We start from the raw sequence: 22220 nt of genomic DNA, 5'->3' as shown, positions 1-22220 counted from the left end.
CGCTCCAAGCAAAGTGCATAAGATGTGACGGAATAAAAATATAGTTTCACTAGAGGAACCTGATAATGTTGTCGATGAAGAAGGGGATGCCTTGGGCATCCCCAAGCTTAGACGCTTGAGTCTTCTTTAAATATGCAGGGGTGAACCACCGGGGAATCCCCAAGCTTAGAGCTTTCACTCTCCTTGATCATATTGTATCATCCTCCTCTCTTGATCCTTGAAAACTTCCTCCACACCAAACTCAAAACAACTCATTAGAGGGTTAGTGCACAATTAAAATTTACATGTTCAGAGGTGACATGATCATTCTTAACACTTCTGGACATTGCACAAAGCTACTGAAAGTTAATGGAATCAAAAAATCCATCAAGCATAGCAAAACAGGCAATGTGAAATAAAAGGCAGAATCTATCAAAACAGAACAGTTCGTAAAGACGAATTTCTAAGAGGCACCAGACTTGCTCAAATGAAAATTCTCAAATTGAATGAAAGTTGCGTACATATCTGAGGATCACTCACGTAAATTGGCATAATTTTCTGAGTTACCTACAGAGAATTAGGCCCAAATTCGTGACAGCAAAGAAATCTGTTTCTGCGCAGTAATCCAAATCTAGTATGAACCTTACTATCAACGACTTTACTTGGCACAACAATGCAACAAAACTAAGATAAGGAGAGGTTGCTACAGTAGTAACAACTTCCAAGACTCGAATATAAAATAAAAGTGCTGTAGTAAAAACATGGGTTGTCTCCATAAGCGCTTTTCTTTAACGCCTTTCAGCTAGGCGCAGAAAGTGTGTATCAAGTATTATCAAGAGATGATGCATTAACATTACCTTGGGCTTTACACTTACCCTTCTTGTTATTTTTCTTACTCTTTGATTTAGGGAATACATGTCTACCCCCCGGTGTAGAGGTGAATTTTAGGGTGCCTTCTCCCACATCTATGACTGCTCCCAATAGTTTCAGCAGGGATCTTCCGAGTGTGATTTGTCATGTTCCTACACATTCAATAACAAGATAATCAATGGATATTGTTCTTCCAAGAATGGTTATATGCACACCCGCAGCTATTCCCTTAGGAATTATAACGGAGTTATCAATAAGAGTTATTCCTTCTCCCCCTTCAACAAATCCCCAAAGTGTCAAAGATTCATGAATACTCTTAGGCACAAGGCAAAATTTAGACATAATATCACAATTGGCATGAAGAGTTTGGTCACCGATAACAACTTTAATAGTAGGATCCCATAATGAAGGTTCAGAGTTTACTAAAACTTGATCAAGACGGTTACGAACATAGCTATAATTTTCGTTCAAGCGAGATGCACTTGTCTCAAGAGTGTTTAATCTATTATAAATGCTAATAAGGGCTGAATCAAAGTTATTAGCTGAATCATGTGATGCAACCAATTTCTTTATGGCATTAAAAGCTTGATCCCCATTGCAATGAAGGAAATCTCCTCCCACTACAGCATCCAAGGCATATCTATAGCGAATCATAAGACCAAAATAAAAGTTACTAAGAAGCAAACTTAGAGTCATTTGAGGTTCAGCTTTACGATAAGAATCAAAAATTCTGGACCAAGCATCTTTAAAACTCTCCTCATCCCCTTGTTTAAAAGTGAAGACTAATTCCTCAGGTGAAGAAGTATCAGGTGCAGAACTAGACATGGTAACAAAAGTAAAATGCAAGTAAGTAATTTTGTTGTGTTTTTGATATAGGGTGCAAAACAGTAAATAAAGTAAAGCTAGCAACTAATTTTTTTGTATTTTGATATAATGCAGCAAACAAAGTAGTAAATAAAATAAAGCAAGACAAAAACAAAGTAAAGAGATTGGAAGTGGAGACTCCCCTTGCAGCGTGTCTTGATCTCCCCGGCAACGGCGATAGAAAATCTGCTTGATACGCGTACAGCACGCGTCCGTTGGGAACCCCAAGAGGAAGGTGTGATGCGTACAACGGCAAGTTTTCCCTCAGTAAGAAACCAAGGTTTATCGAACCAGTAGGAGCCAAGAAGCACGTTGAAGGTTGATGGCGGCGAGATGTAGTGCGGCGCAACACCAGGGATTCCGTCGCCAACGTGGAACCTGCACAACACAACCAAAGTACTTTGCCCCAACGAAACAGTGAGGTTGTCAATCTCACCGGCTTGCTGTAACAAAGGATTAGATGTATAGTGTGGATGATGATTGTTTGCAGAAAACAGTAGAACAAGTATTGCAGTAGATTGTATGCGATGTAAAAGAATGGACCGGGGTCCACAGTTCACTAGAGGTGTCTCTCCCATAAGAATAAGCATGTTGGGTGAACAAATTACAGTTGGGCAATTGACAAATAGAGAGGGCATGACCATGCACATACATGATATGATGAGTATAGTGAGATTTAATTGGGCATTACGACAAAGTACGTAGACCGCTATCCAGCATGCATCTATGCCTAAAAAGTCCACCTTCAGGTTATCATCCGAACCCCTCCAGTATTAAGTTGCAAACAACAGACAATTGCATTAAGTATGGTGCGTAATGTAATCAACAACTACATCCTCGGACATAGCATCGATGTTTTATCCCTAGTGGCAACAGCACATCCACAACCTTAGAACTTTCTGTCACTGTCCCAGATTTAATGGAGGCATGAACCCACTATCGAGCATAAATACTCCCTCTTGGAGTTACTAGCAAAAACTTGGCCAGAGCCTCTACTAATAACGAAGAGCATGCAAGATCATAAACAACACATAGATATAAATTGATAATCAACATAACATAGTATTCTCTATCCATCGGATCCCAACAAACACAACATATAGCATTACAGATAGATGATCTTGATCATGTTAGGCAGCTCACAAGACCCGACAATGAAGCAAAATTAGGAGAAGACGACCATCTAGCTACTGCTATGGACCCATAGTCCAGGGGTGAACTACTCACTCATCACTCTGGAGGCGACCATGGCGGTGAAGAGTCCTCCGGGAGATGATTCCCCTCTCCGGCAGGGTGCCGGAGGCGATCTCCTGAATCCCCCGAGATGGGATTGGCGGCGGCGGCGTCTCTGGAAGGTTTTCCGTATCGTGGCTCTCGGTACTGGGGGTTTCGCGACGAAGGCTATAAGTAGGCGGAGGAGATAGGTCGAGGGGCCACACGAGGTCCCCACACAACAGGCCGGCGCGGCCAAGGCCCAGCTGCGCCGCCAGTGTCTGGCCACCTCGTGGCCCCACTTCGTATCATCTTCGGTCTTCTGGAAGCTTCGTGTGAAAATAGGCCCCTGGGCGTTGATTTCGTCCAATTCCGAGAATATTTCCTTACTAGGATTTCTGAAACCAAAAATAGCAGAAAACAGCAAATGGCTCTTCGGCATCTCGTTAATAGGTTAGTGCCGGAAAGTGCATAAATATGACATAAAGTATGCATAAAACATGTAGATATCATCAATAATGTGGCATGGAACATAAGAAATTATCGATACGTCGGAGACGTATCAGCTATCCCAGGGATGTTAAAATTCGTAGTGTTCTTGGTCATGCTGGGTTTTATAGGAGATTTATTAAGGACTTTTCCAAGATTTCAAACCTCTTACTAATCTTCTTCAGAAAGATGTACCTTTTATTTTTGATGATGATTGTAAGGAAGCTTTTGAAACTCTAAAGAAAGCCTTAACAACTGCTCCTATAGTTGAACCTCCTGATTGGAACTTACCTTTTGAAATTATGTGTGATGCTAGTGATTTTGCTGTAGGCGCTATTCTTGGACAGTGAGTAAATAAAAAATTGAATGTTATTCATTATGCTAGTAAAACTCTTGATGCTGCTCAAAGAAATTATGCTACAACTGAAAAAGAATTGTTAGTTGTAGTCTTTGCTTGTGACAAGTTTAGAACCTATATTGTTGATTCAAAAGTTACAATTCATACTGATCATGCTGCAATTAGATATCTTATGCAAAAGAAAGATGCTAAGCCAAGGCTTATTACATGGGTGCTTTTGTTGCAAGAATTTGATTTACATATTATAGATAGGAAAGGTGCTGATAATCCTCTTGCTGATAATTTGTCTAGATTGGAAAATATTGCTTATGATCTTGTTCATGTTAATGATAGTTTTCCAAATGAACAATTGGTTGTAATAAAGGTGAGCTCACCAGATAGTCCTTGGTATGCTGATTATGCTAACTTTATTGTTTCCAAGTACTTGCCTCCAACCTTTTCAGCTCAGCAAAGGAGAAAATTCTTTTATGACTTGAGGCATTATTTTTGGGATGACCCACACTTATATAAAGAAGGAGTGGATGGTATTCTGCGAAGATGTGTTCCCGAATATGAACAACAAGAGATATTGAGTAAGTGTCATGGTAGTGCTTATGGAGGACATCACGCCGGAGATAGAACCGCTCAAAAGGTTCTACAATCAGGTTTTTACTGGCCAACTCTCTTCAAAGATGCAAGGAAGTTTATTTTATCCTGTGATGAATGTCAAAGGGTCGGTAATATCTCCAGACGCAATGAAATGCCTATGAATTATACTCTTGTTATTGAACCATTCGATTGTTGGGGATTTGACTTCATGGGACCTTTCCCCTCTTCAGAAGGTAACACTCATATACTTGTAGCTGTTGATTATGTTACTAAATGGGTGGAAGCCATACCCACAAAAAGTGCTGATGGTGAGACCTCTTTAAGAATGCTTTTAGATATTATTTTTCCTAGATTTGGAGTTCCTAGATATCTTATGGCTGATGGAGGTTCTCATTTTATTCATGGTGGTTTTAGAAAAACTCTTGCTAAATATGGTATTAATCATAGAATTGCTTCTGCTTATCATCCTCAAACTAGTGGGCAAGTAGAACTATCAAATAGAGAGATTAAATCTATCTTGCAAAAGACTGTTAATAAATCTAGAAAGAATTGGGCTAGTAAATTGAAGGAAGCACTATGGGCTTATAGAACTGCTTATAAAAATCCCATGGGTATGTCACCTTATAAAATGGTTTATGGAAAAGCTTGTCATTTACCTTTAGAACTAGATCACAAAGCTTATTGGGCAGTAAGAGAACTAAATAAAGATCCTAAACTAGCCGGTAAGAAGAGATTGCTAGAATTGAGTTCTCTAGATGAATGGAGAAGTGAGGCTTATGAAAATGCTAAACTCTTTAAAGAGAAAGTTAAGAAATGGCATGATAGAAGAATTATCAAAAGAGAATTTAATATTGGGGATAAAGTCCTATTGTATCGGTCTCGTCTCAGATTCTTTGCAGGGAAATTACTCTCGAAATGGGAAGGACCATATGTCATTGTGGAGGTGTATCGTTCAGGAGCAATTAAAATTAGTTCTCTCCAAGGCGATGCCACACAAGTGGTGAATGGACAAAGACTCAAGCATTATATCTCAGGTGATTCTTATAATGAAGATGTTGATGTTATTCGAGTAGAAACTCCGGAAGCTTTCATCAAAGGTCAAATTGGCAGTCCGGCAGAGTTCGACTTTGAATAGGTAACAGTACTGGTAATAAAAAGTTCGCGTTTTACTTTCCGAACAATGTTTTTGCTATTTTTGGAAAATATGAAAAATTACGAGATCGAAAAGGAGTGGAGGAGACGCACGAGGGCGTGCCCTCATAGGCTGGCGCGGGGCCCAGCCTGGCCGCGCCGCCCTATGAGGTGGGACCCTCGTGGCCCCTCTCCGACTCTGATTCGACCTGGTACTTTCCTTTTGTCGTAAAAGTTCCTGCTATATAATCCCCCAGACCCCTGGAGGTCCGTATATCGTTTTCTCGACGTGTTTTGTTTCGAGCTGTTTTCTGCCAGGATCTGTCTTTGATCTAGAAGCACCATGGTCTCCAACAACAAGGGCAAGGGGCTTCCGGATGAAGATATTCAAGATCCCGAGTGGAAAGAGGTGGACGAGAGCGTCAAGGAAGAAGATGAAGAAGAAGTGGAGGAAGACTTGCATGCATACCCGCGTGCTACCATCGCAAGTATCAAGGTGGTGGAAAACCCTCTTAGTACCAAGAAGAGCACAAGAATTCGCACCGGAGGAAAGGTTCCACGTCACTACCTAGCTCCAAAGACATCTCCTCCAGGCACCTACAACCCCTTCCGCAATCTAATTTACAATAGTCAAATTGAAAGGACTCCCAAGGCAGTATTGCCTAGCAATTGGGATATAGATCGTTCTAACACTGCAGGAAGGATGAAGCCTGAAGTTGAAGAGTGGGCAAATAACTCCAAGAGTTGGGACTCGCCGTCGGACATACTTCTTAACCGCGTCGAGCACAATTCGGAGATGATCCGCAACCTCATGTACAAGATTGATGAGCTTCAGGAGCTTGTTGAGAAGCTTGTCAAGAATTCATCACCACCACCGTCGAAGGAGTAATTCATCATCAGTATTGGCACCCCCTTGGTTTGTTCCAAGCTTGGGGGAGTTCTGCGGTATAATATCATCACTATCTTTTACTTTTTACTATCAAATAGTGCAATATCATGAGTAGGGAAGTTATCATATAAGATGGGTTGTGATACGCATACAGCACGCGACCGTTGCGAACCCCAAGAGGAAGGTGTGATGCGTACAGCGGCAAGTTTTCCCTCAGTAAGAAACCAATGTTTATCGAACCAGTAGGAGCCAAGAAGCACGTTGAAGGTTGATGGCGGCGGAGTGTAGTGCGGCGCAACACCAGGGATTCCGGCGCCAACGTGGAACCTGCACAACACAACCAAAGTACTTTGTCCCAACGTAACAGTGAGGTTGTCAATCTCACCGGCTTGCTGTAACAAAGGATTAGATGTATAGTGTGGATGATGATTGTTTGCAGAGAACAGTAGAACGAGTATTGCAATAGATTGTATTCGATGTAAAAGAATGGACCAGGGTCCACAGTTCACTAGAGGTGTCTCTCCCATAAGAATAAGCATGTTGGGTGAACAAATTACAGTTGGGCAATTGACAAATAAAGAGGGCATGACCATGCACATACATGTTATGATGAGTATTGTGAGATTTAATTGGGCATTACGACAATGTACATAGACCGCTATCCAGCATGCATCTATGCCTAAAAAGTCCACCTTCAGGTTATCATCCGAACCCCCTCCAGTATTAAGTTGCAAACAACAGACAATTGCATTAAGTATGGTGCGTAATGTAATCAACAAATATATCCTTAGACATAGCATTGATGTTTTATCCCTAGTGGCAACAACACATCCACAACCTTAGAGGTTTCTGTCACTCCCCCAGATTTAATGGAGACATGAACCCACTATCGAGCATAAATACTCCCTCTTGGAGTTACAAGCAAAAACTTGGCCAGAGCCTCTACTAGCAACGGAGAGCATGCAAGATCATAAACAACACATAGATGATAGATTGATAATCAACATAACATAGCATTCATTATTCATCGGATCCCAACAAACACAACATGCAGCATTACAGATAGATGATCTTGATCATGTTAGGCAGCTCACAAGATCCAACAATGATAGCACAATTAGGAGAAGACGACCATCTAGCTACTACTACGGACCCATAGTCCAGGGGTGAACTACTCACACATCACTCCGGAGGCGACCATGGCGGTGAAGAGTCCTCCGGGAGATGATTCCCCTCTTCGGCAGGGTGCCGGAGGCGATCTCCTGAATCCCCCGAGATGGGATTGGCGGCGGCAGCGTCTCTGGAAGGTTTTCCATATCGTGGCTCTCGGTACTGGAGTTATTCTCGACGAAGGCTTAAGTAGGCGGAAGGGTAGGTCAGGGGGCACCACGAGGGGCCCACACCACAGGCCGGCGCGGCCAGGGCCTGGGCCGCGCCGCCCTGGTGTGGCGTCGCCTCGTCGCCCCACTTCGTATCTCCCCCGGTGTTCTGGAAGCTTCGTGGAAAAATAAGATCTTGGGCGTTGATTTCGTCCAATTCCGAGAATCCTTACTAGGATTTCTGAAACCAAAAACAACAGAAAATAGCAACTGGCTCTTCGGCATCTCATTAATAGGTTAGTGCCGGAAAATGCATAAATATGACATAAAGTATGCATAAAACATGTAGGTATTATCAATAAAGTAGCATGGAACATAAGAAATTATCGATACGTTGGAGACGTATCAGCATCCCCAAGCTTAGTTCCTACTCGTCCCGAGTAGGTAAACGATAACAAAGATAAGTTCTGAAGTGACATGCCATCATAATCGTGATCATACTATTGTAAGCACATGTAATGAATGCAGCGATTCGAAGCAATGTAAATGCAATGAGTAAACAATTGAATCATATAGCAAAGACTTTTCAGGAATAATACTTTCAAGACAAGCATCAATAAGTCTTGCATAAGAGTTAACTCATAAAGCAATAAATTCAAAGTAAAGGTATTGAAGCAACACAAAGGAAGATTAAGTTTCAGCGGTTGCTTTCAACTTATAACATGTATATCTCATGGATATTGTCAATGTAAAGTAATATAACAAGTGCAATATACAAGTATGTAGGAATCAATGCACAGTTCACACAAGTGTTTGCTTCTTGAGATGGGAGGAAATAGGTGAACTGACTCAACATAAAAGTAAAAGAAAGGCCCTTCGCAGAGGGAAGCATTGATTGCTATGTTTGTGCTAGAGCTTTGATTTTGAAAACAAGAAACAATTTTGTCAACGGTAGTAATAAAGCATATGTATCATGTAAATTATATCCTACAAGTTGCAAGCCTCATGCATAGTATACTAATAGTGCCCGCACCTTGTCCTACTTAGCTCGGATTACCTGGATTATCATCGCAATACATATGTTTTAACCAAGTGTCACAAAGGGGTACCTCTATGCCGCCTGTACAAAGGTCTAAGGAGAAAGCTCGCATTGGATTTCTTGCTTTTGATTATTCTCAACTTAGACATCCATACCGGGACAACATAGACAACAGATAATGGACTCCTCTTTAATGCATAAGCATTTAGCAACAATTAATATTCTCATATGAGATTGAGGATATTTGTCCAAAACTGAAACTTCCACCATGGATCATGGCTTTAGTTAGCGGCCCAATGTTCTTCTCTAACAATATGCATGCTCTAAACATTCAACTCATGGTAAATCGCCCTTACTTCAGACAAGACGGACATGCATAGCAACTCACATGATATTCAACAAAGAGTAGTTGATGGCGTCCCCAGGAACATGGTTATCGCTCAACAAGCAACTTAATAAGAGATAAAGTGCATAAGTACATATTCAATACCGCAATAGTTTTTAGGCTATTTGTCCCATGAGCTATATATTGCAAAGATAAAGGATAGAAATTTTAAAAGTATCACTCAAGCAATTTACTTTGGAATGGCGGAGAAATACCATGTAGTAGGTAGGTATGGTGGACACAAATGGCATAGTGTTTGGCTCAAGGATTTTGGATGCATGAGAAGTATTCCCTCTCGATACAAGGTTTAGGCTAGCAGGGTTGTGTAAAGCAAACACAAGTATGAACCGGTGCAGCAAAACTCACATAAAAGACATATTGTAAGCATTATAAGACTCTACACCGTCTTCCTTGTTGTTCGACCCTTACTAGAAAATATCTAGTCCTTAGAGAGACCAATCATGCAAACCAAATTTTAGCAAGCTCTATGTATTTCTTCATTAATAAGTGCAAAGTATATGATGCAAGAGCTTAAACATGAGCACAATAATTGCCAAGTATCACATTATTCTAGTTATTATACCAATTACCACATGTAGCATTTCCCGATTCCAACCATATAACAATTTAACGAAGCAGATTCAACCTTCGCCATGAACATTATGAGTAAAGCCTAAGGACATATTTGTCCATATGCAACATCGGAGCGTGTCTCTCTCCCACACAATGAATGCTAGGATCCAACTTTATTCAAACAAAACAGAAATAAAAACAAACAGACGCTCCAAGCAAAGTACATAAGATGTGATGGAATAAAAATATAGTTTCACTAGAGGAACCTGATAATGTTGTCGATGAAGAAGGGGATACCTTGGGCATCCCCAAGCTTAGACGCTTGAGTCTTCTCGAAATATGCAGGGGTGAACCACCTGGGCATCCCCAAGCTTAGAGCTTTCACTCTCCTTGATCATATTGTATCATCCTCCTCTCTTGATCCTTGAAAACTTCCTCCACATCAAACTTAAAACAACTCATTAGAGGGTTAGTGCATAATCAAAATTCACATGTTCAGAGGTGACATAATCATCTTAACACTTCTGGACATTGCACAAAGCTACTGAAAGTTAATGGAATAGATAAATCCATCAAACATAGCAAAACAGGCAATGCGAAATAAAAGGCAAAATCTGTCAAAACAGAACAGTCCGTAAAGACGAATTTCTAAGAGGCACCAGACTTGCTCAAATGAAAATAGTCAAATTGAATGAAAGTTGCGTACATATCTGAGGATCACTCACGTAAATTTTCAGAATTTTCTGTGTTACCTACAGAGAATGTTTCCCAGATTCGTGACAGCAAGAAATCTGTTTCTGCGCAGTAATCCAAATCTAGTATGAACCTTACTATCAAAGACTTTACTTGGCACAACAATTCAACAAAACTAAGATAAGGAGAGGTTGCTACAGTAATAAAAACTTCCAAGACTCAAATATAAAATAAGAGTGCAGTAGTAAAATCATGGGTTGTCTCCCATAAGCGCTTTTCTTTAACGCCTTTCAGCTAGGCGCACAAAGTGTGTATCAAGTATTATCAAGAGATGATGCATATATTAGATGCTCCATTATCTATAGTGGTATTAAGAGCTTTACCAATTTTAGGCCTATAATGTTTTGGTTTAGGCACCTTAGAGACGTACATGAACTTTTTCTCCTTACCCACATAAGCTTTCTCCTTAAACTTAATAGAAGAAAAAGTTGAACCCAAGGTTCCCATAGCTTCTTCAAGTTCACTAGTCCTTTGGGTTTGATTATCATGAATAGCACAAGTTTCTAAGATGGCAATTCTCTCATTAATTCCACCTAGAGATTTGTCAAGTTTATCAGTGCTATTAAGTAATTCTCCCAACTTAGTCTCAATACTTGGAAGATTTTGCTCTATGGTTTCTAACTTTTTCATGACATCTTCAGAAGAGATTTCAGTTTTAACTTCATTGATAGGTGGTATTCCAAATAGACTCTCAATAATGCAACTAGCTTCTAAAGCAGGAGTGCCTAGGAAATTACCTCCCGCGAGTCAATCAAGAACATACCTATTCCAGCTAGAGATACCAACATAAAAATTCCTGAGTATAATAGTGGTGGAGTGTTTCTTAGTGCACCTATTATGAGCATCACTAATTCTATACCAAGCATCTTTTAAACATTCTCCCCCTTGTTGCTTAAATCAACGAACTTCAACTTCAGGATTACTCATTTTAGCAATAGTAAATAAAGCAAACTAGATAAAGTAAATGCAAGTAACTAATATTTTTGTGTTTTTGATATGAAGAGCAAGATAGTAAATAAAGTAAAACTAGCAACTAATTTTTTTGTGTTTTGTTTTAGTGCAGCAAACAAAGTAGTAAATAAAGTAAAAGCAAGACAAAAACAAAGTAAAGAGATTGGAAGTGGAGACTCCCCTTGCAGCGTGTCTTGATCTCCCCGGCAACGGCGCCAGAAAACAGTCTTGATACGCATACAACACGCGACCGTTGGGAACCCCAAGAGGAAGGTGTGATGCGTACAGCGGCAAGTTTTCCCTCAGTAAGAAACCAAGGTTTATCGAACCAGTAGGAGCCAAGAAGCACGTTGAAGGTTGATGGCGGAGGAGTGTAGTGCGGCGCAACACCAGAGATTCCGGCGCCAACGTGGAACCTGCACAACACAACCAAAGTACTTTGTCCCAACGTAACAGTGAGGTTGTCAATCTCACCGGCTTGCTGTAACAAAGAATTAGATGTATAGTGTGTATGATGATTGTTTGCAGAGAACAGTAGAACGAGTATTGCAGTAGATTGTATTCGATGTAAAAGAATGGACCGGGGTCCACAGTTCACTAGAGGTGTCTCTCCCATAAGAATAAGCATGTTGGGTGAACAAATTACAGTTGGGCAATTGACAAATAAAGAGGGCATGACCATGCACATACATGTTATGATGAGTATTGTGAGATTTAATTGGGCATTACGACAAAGTACATAGACCGCTATCCAGGATGCATCTATGCCTAAAAAGTCCACCTTCAGGTTATCATCCGAACCCCCTCCAGTATTAAGTTGCAAACAACAGACAATTGCATTAAGTATGGTGCGTAATGTAATCAACAAATATATCCTTAGACATAGCATTGATGTTTTATCCCTAGTGGCAACAGCACATCCACAACCTTAGAGGTTTCTGTCACTCCCCCAGATTTAATGGAGACATGAACCCACTATCGAGCATAAATGCTCCCTCTTGGAGTTACAAGCAAAAACTTGGCCAGAGCCTCTACTAGCAACGGAGAGCATGCAAGATCATAAACAAAACATAGATGATAGATTGATAATCAACATAACATAGCATTCATTATTCATCGAATCCCAACAAACACAACATGTAGCATTACAGATAGATGATCTTGATCATGTTAGGCAGCTCACAAGATCCAACAATGATAGCACAATTAGGAGAAGAAGACCATCTAGCTACTGCTATGGACCCATAGTCCAGGGGTGAACTACTCACACATCACTCCGGAGGCGACCATGGCGGTGAAGAGTCCTCCGGGAGATGATTCCCCTCTCCGGCAGGGTGCCGGAGGCGATCTCCTGAATCCCCCGAGATGGGATTGGTGGCGGCGGCGTCTCTGGAAGGTTTTCCGTATCGTGGCTCTCGGTACTGGAGTTATTCTCAACGAAGGCTTAAGTAGGCGAAAGGGTAGGTCAGGGGGCGCCACGAGGGGCCCACACCACAGGCCGGCGCGGCCAGGGCCAGGGCCGCGCCGCCCTGGTGTGGCGTCGCCTCGTCGCCCCACTTCGTATCTCCCCCGGTGTTCTGGAAGCTTCGTGGAAAAATAAGATCCTGGGCGTTGATTTCGTCCAATTCCAAGAATATTTCCTTACTAGGATTTCTGAAACCAAAAACAGCAGAAAACAGCAACTGGCTCTTCGGCATCTTGTTAATAGGTTTGTGCCGGAAAATGCATAAATATGACATAAAGTATGCATAAAACATGTAGGTATTATCAATAAAGTAGCATGGAACATAAGAAATTATCGATACGTTGGATACGTATCAGGTTGCAGTGTGGAAGTATCTCTCCTTTAGTTGGTTGACTATGTATCCCTTGGTGTGAGTTATCGTTATGGAATATTAATGAGAAGTCTTATCATTTACATATTGCACATCTTATTTTACTTTGCAATCTTTATTATATGATTGATCTTGTTATTAGTATTGGTATCACTTTGGGAGCATTGAGTAAATCTATTTGGTTTTGGCAAACTTAGCATTGGTAAATAGCAACAACACTTTGAGGTTTAAGTAGAAAAGAGAAATACATGTAGTTGTTTCATTGTCTTCCTTTCTTGTTAGCTCATAGCTTATTATTCTGATGATAAAATTGTTTGTGCTTACAAGAAAGATGCATGATTGTTTCTATCACATGTATATTTGTTTGTTTCCCTCAACTCTTATGCTTGATAATTAACCTTGCTAGCCAAAAAACTGTACTGAGAGGGAATGCTTCTCGTGCATCCAAACTTTAACCCAAACCTATGCCATTTGTGTCCACCATAACTACCTACTACATGGTATTTCCTGCCATTCCAAGTAAATACTTCGTGTGCTACCTTTAAACAATTCAAAATTTATCATCCCTTATTTGTGTCAATATTTTATAGCTCATGAGGAAGTATGTGGTGTTTATCTTTCAATCTTGTTGGGCAACTTTCACCAATGGACTAGTGGCTTCATCCGCTTATCCAATAACTTTGCAAAAAAGAGCTGGCAATGGCGTTCCCAGTCCCAATTAATTAACCTTCATAATTTTACAAATAGACACTCCTCCATGGTATGTGATTGTTGGAAAGCACCCGAGGATTCGGTTAGCCATGGCTTGAGAAAGCAAAGGTGGGGAGGAGTGTCATCTAAATAAAACTAAAATAAAAAGACACTCCTTCATGGTATGAGAATGATTGGAAGGCACCCGAGGATTCGGTTAGCCGGCCATGGTTTGTGAAAGCAAAGGTTGGAAGGAGTGTCAACCAAAAATAAAACTTTATGGGAGCCGCTCTTCGAGAGTTTGTCTAGCAAGGGGGTTAGAGTACCCGCTACCAGTCGTTGACAACAACAAACACCTCTCAAAAATGTTACTTTTATGCTCTTTATATGATTGCAAAACTGAAAAAGCTCTAGCACATGATTTAATCCCTGCTTCCCTCTGCGAAGGGCCTGTCTTTGACTTTACGTTGAGTCAGTAAACCTATTTCCCTCCATCTTAAGCAAGCATTTGAGTTGTTGTGATCAAACCATTTATATTGTGATCTGCTTAATCATGTATTCTACTCTTCCTTGTTTAGTACAAGTTTTATCTGAATGAATATAGCTTTCAAAGTTATCAATGATTATGAGGAGATCATTATGATTGAGTATGAAAGTTGTGCCATATAAGCTTTAACATAATCTGTTAATTGTTCTCTGACCAAGAAAGAAGTTTGCCATCACCAATTATGATTTCTTATGCACCTTTATTTGTGATTACCTTCTACTTGTTTCAAGTTGAATTATATGAGGAAGTTGTTTACTAGAATGTCTTGCGTGAATTAATATGATGCTTCTTGTCCGTATTTTATTTATCGACTCTTCACTCCATAAACATGTGGTCCTGTTTACCGAGTTCAGTTTCGCTTGGGCACAAGCGAAGTCTAAGCTTGGGGGGAGTTGATACGTCCATTTTGCATCACTATTTTATATCATAATTTACTGTTATTCATTGATATATTTCATATTTAGAGGTGATACTTATGTTATTTCATCTATTTTGCATGTTTCATGATTATTGGAGGATCGCGCACCGGAGTCAGGATTCTGCTGGAAAAAGCGCCGTCAGAATGCAATATTTCGGAAGATCAACAATTGACGGAAATTATATGAAAAATCCTATTTTTCCAGAAAACGAAGAGAGCCAAAAGGAGGAGCCGAGGAGGGCCGCCATGGGCCCCCCATAGGGCGGCGCGGGCCCAGGCCTGGCCGCGCCGCCTTGTGGGGAGGGGGCCCACAGCCCCCTCTGGCCTCCTCTCCTTCGCGTACTTCTTCGTCCCGAAAACCTAAGCTCCAGAGGATAGTCGCGAAGAGTCACAGCCGCCTCTGCGGGGCGGAAAACACCGGAGAGAAAAGAGCTCTCCGGCAGGCTGAAATCTGCCGGGGAAATTCCCTCCCGGAGGGGGAAATCGACGCCATCGTCACCGTCATCGAGCTGGACATCATCTCCATCATCATCACCATCATCTTCATCATCATCACCACCGTCTCCACCGCTGCACATCGTCACCGCTGTAACAATTTGGGTTGGATCTTGATTGTTTGATAGGGGAAACTCTCCCGGTATTGATTTCTACTTGTTATTGATGCTATTGAGTGAAACCATTGAACCAAGGTTTATGTTCAGATTGTTATTCATCATCATATCACCTCTGAGCATGTTTCATATGATGTCTCGTGAGTAGTTCGTTTAGTTCTTGAGGACATGGGTGAAGTCTAAATGTTAGTAGTGAATAATGGTTGAGTAATATTCAATGTTATGATATTTAAGTTGTGGTGTTATTCTTCTAGTGGTGTCATGTGAACGTCGACTACATGATACTTCACCTTTATGGGCCTAGGGGAATACATCTTGTACTCGTTTGCTAATTGCGGGGTTGCCGGAGTGACAGAAACCTGGACCCCCGTTGGTACATCGATGCAGGAGGGATAGCAGGATCTCAGAGTTTAAGGCTGTGGTTAGATTTATCTTAATTACTTTCTTGTAGTTGTGGATGCTTGCAAGGGGTATAATCACAAGTATGTATTAGTCCTAGGAAGGGCAGTGCATTAGCATAGGTTCACCCACACAACACTTATCAAAACAATGAAGATTAATCAGCTATATGAAGCGAAAGCACTAGACTAAATTCCCGTGTGTCCTCAAGAACGTTTGGTCATTATAAGTAAACAAACCGGCTTGTCCTTTGTGCTAAAAAGGATTGGGCCACTCACTGCAATTATTTCTCTTGCATTTTACTTACTCGTACTTTATTCATCTGCTACATCAAAACCCCCTGAATACTTGTCTGTGAGCATTTACAGTGGATCCTTCATTGAAACTGCTTGTCAACACCTTCTGCTCCTCGTTGGGTTTGACACTCTTATTTATCGAAAATACTATGATACACCCCCTATACTTGTGGGTCATCAAAGCATCACCCCGAGCGAGAAGCAACTTGCGAAAAGGAATATGATTTCAGAAAATCCTACCCCGAGTTGTTCAGGTACCTCAACCACAACTTCGGGACGAAGTTTCTGTTAAGGGGGAGAGGCCGTAATATCCCAGAACATAGGGAAAACGAGGGGTAGATTTAGAAATGGGTTGTGCATTTCATCGCAAAACGAGGGAAATTTCACGCTTAATTGCATAAAACCCAAGAGTGATCGAGGTTTCTCTCTCGTTGCTATTAGGTTTAGAGTAATGTGAGTTCTATAAACTTAGACATGACCTCTTTTGAAAGTTAGGGTTTTGGAGGAGAAGTTGAATTGGCATCTCAAATTTGAATTTCAAACATAGAATTATATAAGTAATCAATATATAGATGAATTATAATTCATAATTCAAATCCATACAACACTTACACAAAATATTTCATAAATGGATTACAAATAACAAAAAAAGCTCTTAAGGAAAACCTTGAGCTTTATTGATCATATCACACACATACATTGTCTTTACAATATTCTTTATATACAAGAATTGGCAATATAATAAAAGAAATAAAGGAAGATTACAATTTGATCTATAACTAAAATCCTAAACTACAAGTATTGGATCTTCTTGTCCTTGAAACAATTGAAGACTTGAACCATGCCTACATCAAAGAAACAAACCATAAATTAGATAAAACAAGTGGCAATGCCACTGGTCAGTTTCCAAATCAATGCCAAAGTGAGATAAACATCAACCAGACCATGGTGGAGCCAATGATGGGCTCAAGTTTCAACCCAAGCACACACGCAACTCACAAGGAGCTCTGCATGCTCAACAGCCACACATCACAGGCTTAGTCACCAAGGTGGCACAGGCTTATGTGTCAAGCATTGGCAGCAGCGCAAACTACTACAAATAGGCAGAGCCAGCTGGAGAGGCCACCCACATCAAACATACCACATTCAGCAAGAAGCAAAGGAGCAACATTTGCTGTTCATAGCCGTTCTTCATCTAGAACACAGCCAAACCATAGAAACCATCCAATTTCTCCAAACAAACCAAAGCCAAACCAACCAGTGACCATGGTAACATAAGCAAGAATATCTAGGATCTAGAGGAGAAGGACACGACAATCATATCCATCAACTAAAGCTCATCAGCAACCAAAAATGACCATCTAGGAGCTAGAGCAAGGTATAACTTGTACCCGGAGTGGATCCAGAGGATCCAATCCATCTTTAAGTATGCCCACACAACATATTCATGAGCAGATGCTCATGATAGGGTTAACATCACTTGGTTTTGACCAAGAGGTGCTGGCAGAAAGAGAGCAACTAGAGCAATGTACTATCCAGAGGCTATTCTTGTGCAAATAGAAGATTATAGATGCGCATATAGCAAACCAATAGATTAGTACATAGTCACTAGGAGATACAGAGACCACCTAGCTATCCTAGCCAATTAAACCATCAGTAAGTATAGATTTTCTTCACAAAACAAGTCACAATGGCATTCATATATATATGATACCCTACTGTGCATGATATATTGAGATTAGCCAACAAATCTTGATCCATAGTGAGAGCAACCTAAGCAGTAGCAAGTGCTACTGTGGTCACATCAACCACAAGGCATCCAACAGCCATAAATCATAAGTCATCATTACCCAGGAGGGGTTCAGACTATTTGTATCTCCCCATTGATCTTGGAGATATCATACAACACAAATCAATGCATATAATCAATACCGCATAAGCAGTTCATATACATATAAGTGACCAGTGCATGAATTCAAGTTAATTCATTGCTCAATAAGAAACAACAACAAAGTGAGGCAACCAGTAGGATACCCAAAGGCATCCTAGCCATTGATTCATGATCAATGTGCTATGAGAGGAAACGGTAGCTCAACAGTACATGGTAAGCAGCTATAGCAAGCTAATACATTTGCAATAGCTTAGGCAAGCATCAAGATCATCTAAACAAGGATCAATTAACCTAGCCACTAGCATAGAGTGATCCAAATGGTGTATCTGGATCAAATACTGACCATAGAAGAGCACCACAGTCACCACAAGCATCATATAGTTAGCCACTGCTAACAGTAATGCAACAAATAAGCATTTGAACAAGCACATGAGCAACAACAGGTAGAGCAAGGCTAGCACAACAAAAATACAGGGACGCAAAGTATGCAAAGGATTGAGATCCCTAAGACGATGCGATCAAGTTACCCAACCGAAAGCCCCTCTTGATAGTGTGGCTATCTATCCTATAACCTGGTCTCCCAATAACCACCGTGAGACCGGTAAAAGTAATTTTTTTAGCATGGACATACCTTTGCCTTGCGCATCCGGCTTGATCTTGGTGACAACGCTTCAAGTTCCACTCAAGCTGGAATGCCACACTTGATCGTTATTGCTTCGTGAAGACTCACAATTGCTACCCCATACACCACTAGGGGATAGCTCCATTGAGGAACATCTTCACATGCCCATTATCACCAAATGGAAGGCAAGCTTCAATCATGATCTTCTTGATATGCACACCTAGAACTTGCCCCTTCTCAACCTTGATGACATCCATACTTGATGCCATCATCACATGGGCTATATGAGATCATACTCTTGATGCATACCCATGGCAAGATACCTAACCCACATAGACAACACAAATACACATACATAGTGGGTTAGCTCATCAAGCATAATTGAAAGGCTTACCATACCACAAGATCACATGATTCAAAGTGGTACAATCTTTATGCTTTATGTGTTGACCAATCTTGAATTCAATCTTCGCTCTTAATCTTGGTCAACCTTGTATCTCTTCATGCTCTATCATAATATATTGATCATTCATTCTTAACACATAAGTTAGAGCATGGCTAACTTGAGTTCCACACGAGAACTACAACTTTATTTCTTTTTCTTGATCATATCATAGTCTTCTCTTAAAATCGATGATCTTGATGCCAATACCAACGGTATAACATTATATTGATGGCATCCACACTTGAATCCAACATATGGATTTCAAGAAATACCTATGGAATATTCCATTATAAACACAATGAAAACATTAGTCCATAGAGGATTGTCATTAATTACCAAAAACACACTTAGGGGCAATGTACCTTTACAATATTAATATATGCTCCTCGTCAAAAAAAACTACATGGCTCGCCCGTCAGTATCACATAAGCCACTCCTACTCCCGCCGCCCAAAAACCTTGTATTTCACAGGTACCAAGTCCTAGCCTGCGATGGACGACACCGCCTCCATGGACATCGACCAAGACGCCCCAAGTAGCGCCCCAGTCGTCCTAGAGCTTGCCCCAAAGCAGGATGCTGCCGTGGGGCGAAGGCGAAGGTGCCAAGAACAAGCAGACGATGGAGGAGAGGGTGATACAAACAAAAAACGCAAGGACCGGTGCACCATCTTGCAGGCGAAGAAAGCCCATCAAGCTGTCAAAGTTGCCGCCAGGGTGGCCGTTGAGATGGTTCTGGAGATGCATGCCAACGCGAACACCCAGCTCGGGATATCGCCTTTCGTCGTTGAGGCCATGCTCCTGTTGAAGTGGGAGTTAATCATCGGCCGCGCCTAGGCCTCGTTGACGAGATCTATAAGTTCCCAGAGCACACTGCCAACTCTACATCCACGGCCGTCACTTCTGCCACCGGCTACACCATGTCCCGCAATAAAAGGTCTAGATGTCATTGTCCCGCCTCGCCGGCTCGCGATCATTCTTGCCGGATGACCCGTACAAAGAGACTTCCTCGGGGACCCTCACCTAGACCTGAACCGCACGATGGGTGGGGATCCACCAGCCGGCACCATCAGGAAGACTCGGGCGATCCTACCGGAGAACATGCCCGATGTCCGCAACCTATTCGACGAAATTCCATGACCCCTCCTCATACTGAGCAACCCGACATTCTCATCCCACCTTGTGCCCCTTATCGTGTGCTATATCTGTCTGATGCCTCGTGATCTGTAGGCCTACTATGCTGAGTATCACGAGGCATGCATGGACACAATGATCCATGGAAACGGCTTCATCCCGGCAGATAGCCTGGGACCGAAACCCAGAGCCAAGGGTACACCATCTATGGGGTGCCGTTGTTCTCCCAATTTGTCCAACCAATGGACCAAGACTCTCATGTGCTTGATGATGGCGAGGGCTTCGAGTAGGGTGAGCCCAAGGACAGGGCCGAGAAGCCGGCGACAGAAAGAAGAAGGGCACAAGCCAAAGGACCGTTGGCTACACCAACAAAGAGGACCTCGTGCTCTGCCATTCTTGGCTCTCCATTAGCGAAGATCCTATATGTGGTGCCGAGCAAAAAGGCCAAGCGTATTAGAGGAAGTTCTCCCAAGAATTCCATGAACGCCGACGACTAGCAACATTCCGTATTCATGGTATCCACAACCAACCATCTCTCCAAAAGAGGTGGGCATACATCCAACAAGAAACAAACAAGTTTTGTGCGACAATCGATCATGTCGTTTCGCGCAAAGTGAGCGGACGCGGCGTTGTCGATGTGGTAACGGCACATCTAGCTTGGTTCGTGAATGTAAATGTGTTGGCTTATCACCAAGGTCTAACAAATTGCGTATGTGCATGTGCCCTGGGCCTTGGAGTGCTTCAAGGCATCATGGGGCAAGGGCTACCACATGGTCCTCGGTAGGCATGTGGGGTGAAGAACTCTCAAAAGTTTACATAGCCTATATGACCCGCGTCAAGAATGGCGGAGCTAGTGCAGCGGTGGCCATCGATGGTAAAGACGAAGCCCGTGCCAAAATGCCCTTCCATCTCGACCAAGGGGCACAAAATCCACCAAGGCCAATCCCAAGCATGATGCATCGGCCCTCGCGTTGAGCAAGACCTTGAAACGATGATGGGCGAGACACAAGAGGCCCTGTCCAAGAGGGATAAGAAGCACCACCGGAAGGAGCCGATCGCCTCCCACCTTCATCGACCTCACCAATCATACCATAGAGGTCCAAAGGATAGAGGCTGTGACCAAGTTGCTTGCGGAGGAGAACCGTATCATGTTCTCCTACTTAAGCATCCTGATCCAGGCCAAAGGGTTTGGTTTGAGAAGAAGAGGGTTATCATCTGGGAACGTGATGCGTGATCGCCAACATCTATCCTACTTTGCTTTATTTTATTCGAACTTTTGCCCCGTTTTGCAATGTGATTAAATACTTATGTGTCCTTTCTGATTGACTAAACTAGCCGAACTTTTATTTTCTTTGTTTGTATGGGCAATTTGGCTCATGTATTAACTGTTTTTGGCGAATTTGGTTCAATATTTTTTCGCCTGCCTAGCAAAATATGTCGGCCCATTAGGGTATCCTCGCCCAGAAGAACATACAACTTTTTTTCTTTCTAAAATGGGCACTTTATTACTTGCCGCAATAGACCCGGCCTCTGCATAACTGAGATGCACACAACCGCATATGAATTCGTTACAAAACCACACAAAAAGGGTTCAAAGATAAAAAAAACATAGTCCAAAGAACAGTAACAAAGACTAGCTAGGAGGGTCTAGCCGAAGGTCACGCTGCCACCCATGTTGGGAGAAAATATCCCTCACCGTATCCTCCAACCGTGAAGACACATCCGTAAAGAGGTCCCGGTGCTTCACATGCTGCAACGGTATCCATGAACGAAGCAAAGATATGCACCGGTAGATGACCTGCAAAAAAGAAGAAGAAATATTATTGAAAATCTTGTCATTTCTACATAGCCACAACGACTAAATAATTGCAATGGCTCCCATCCTAATAAGACGTTTAAACCTAATATCCACACCATTGAGCCAGTTGCCAAATAA

The sequence above is a fragment of the Lolium perenne genome, chromosome 2, assembly GCF_019359855.2.
Source record: "Lolium perenne isolate Kyuss_39 chromosome 2, Kyuss_2.0, whole genome shotgun sequence".
Taxonomy (NCBI): domain Eukaryota; kingdom Viridiplantae; phylum Streptophyta; class Magnoliopsida; order Poales; family Poaceae; genus Lolium; species Lolium perenne.
The sequence above is the reverse complement of the archived record's forward strand: the minus strand, read 5'-3'. Positions refer to the sequence as shown.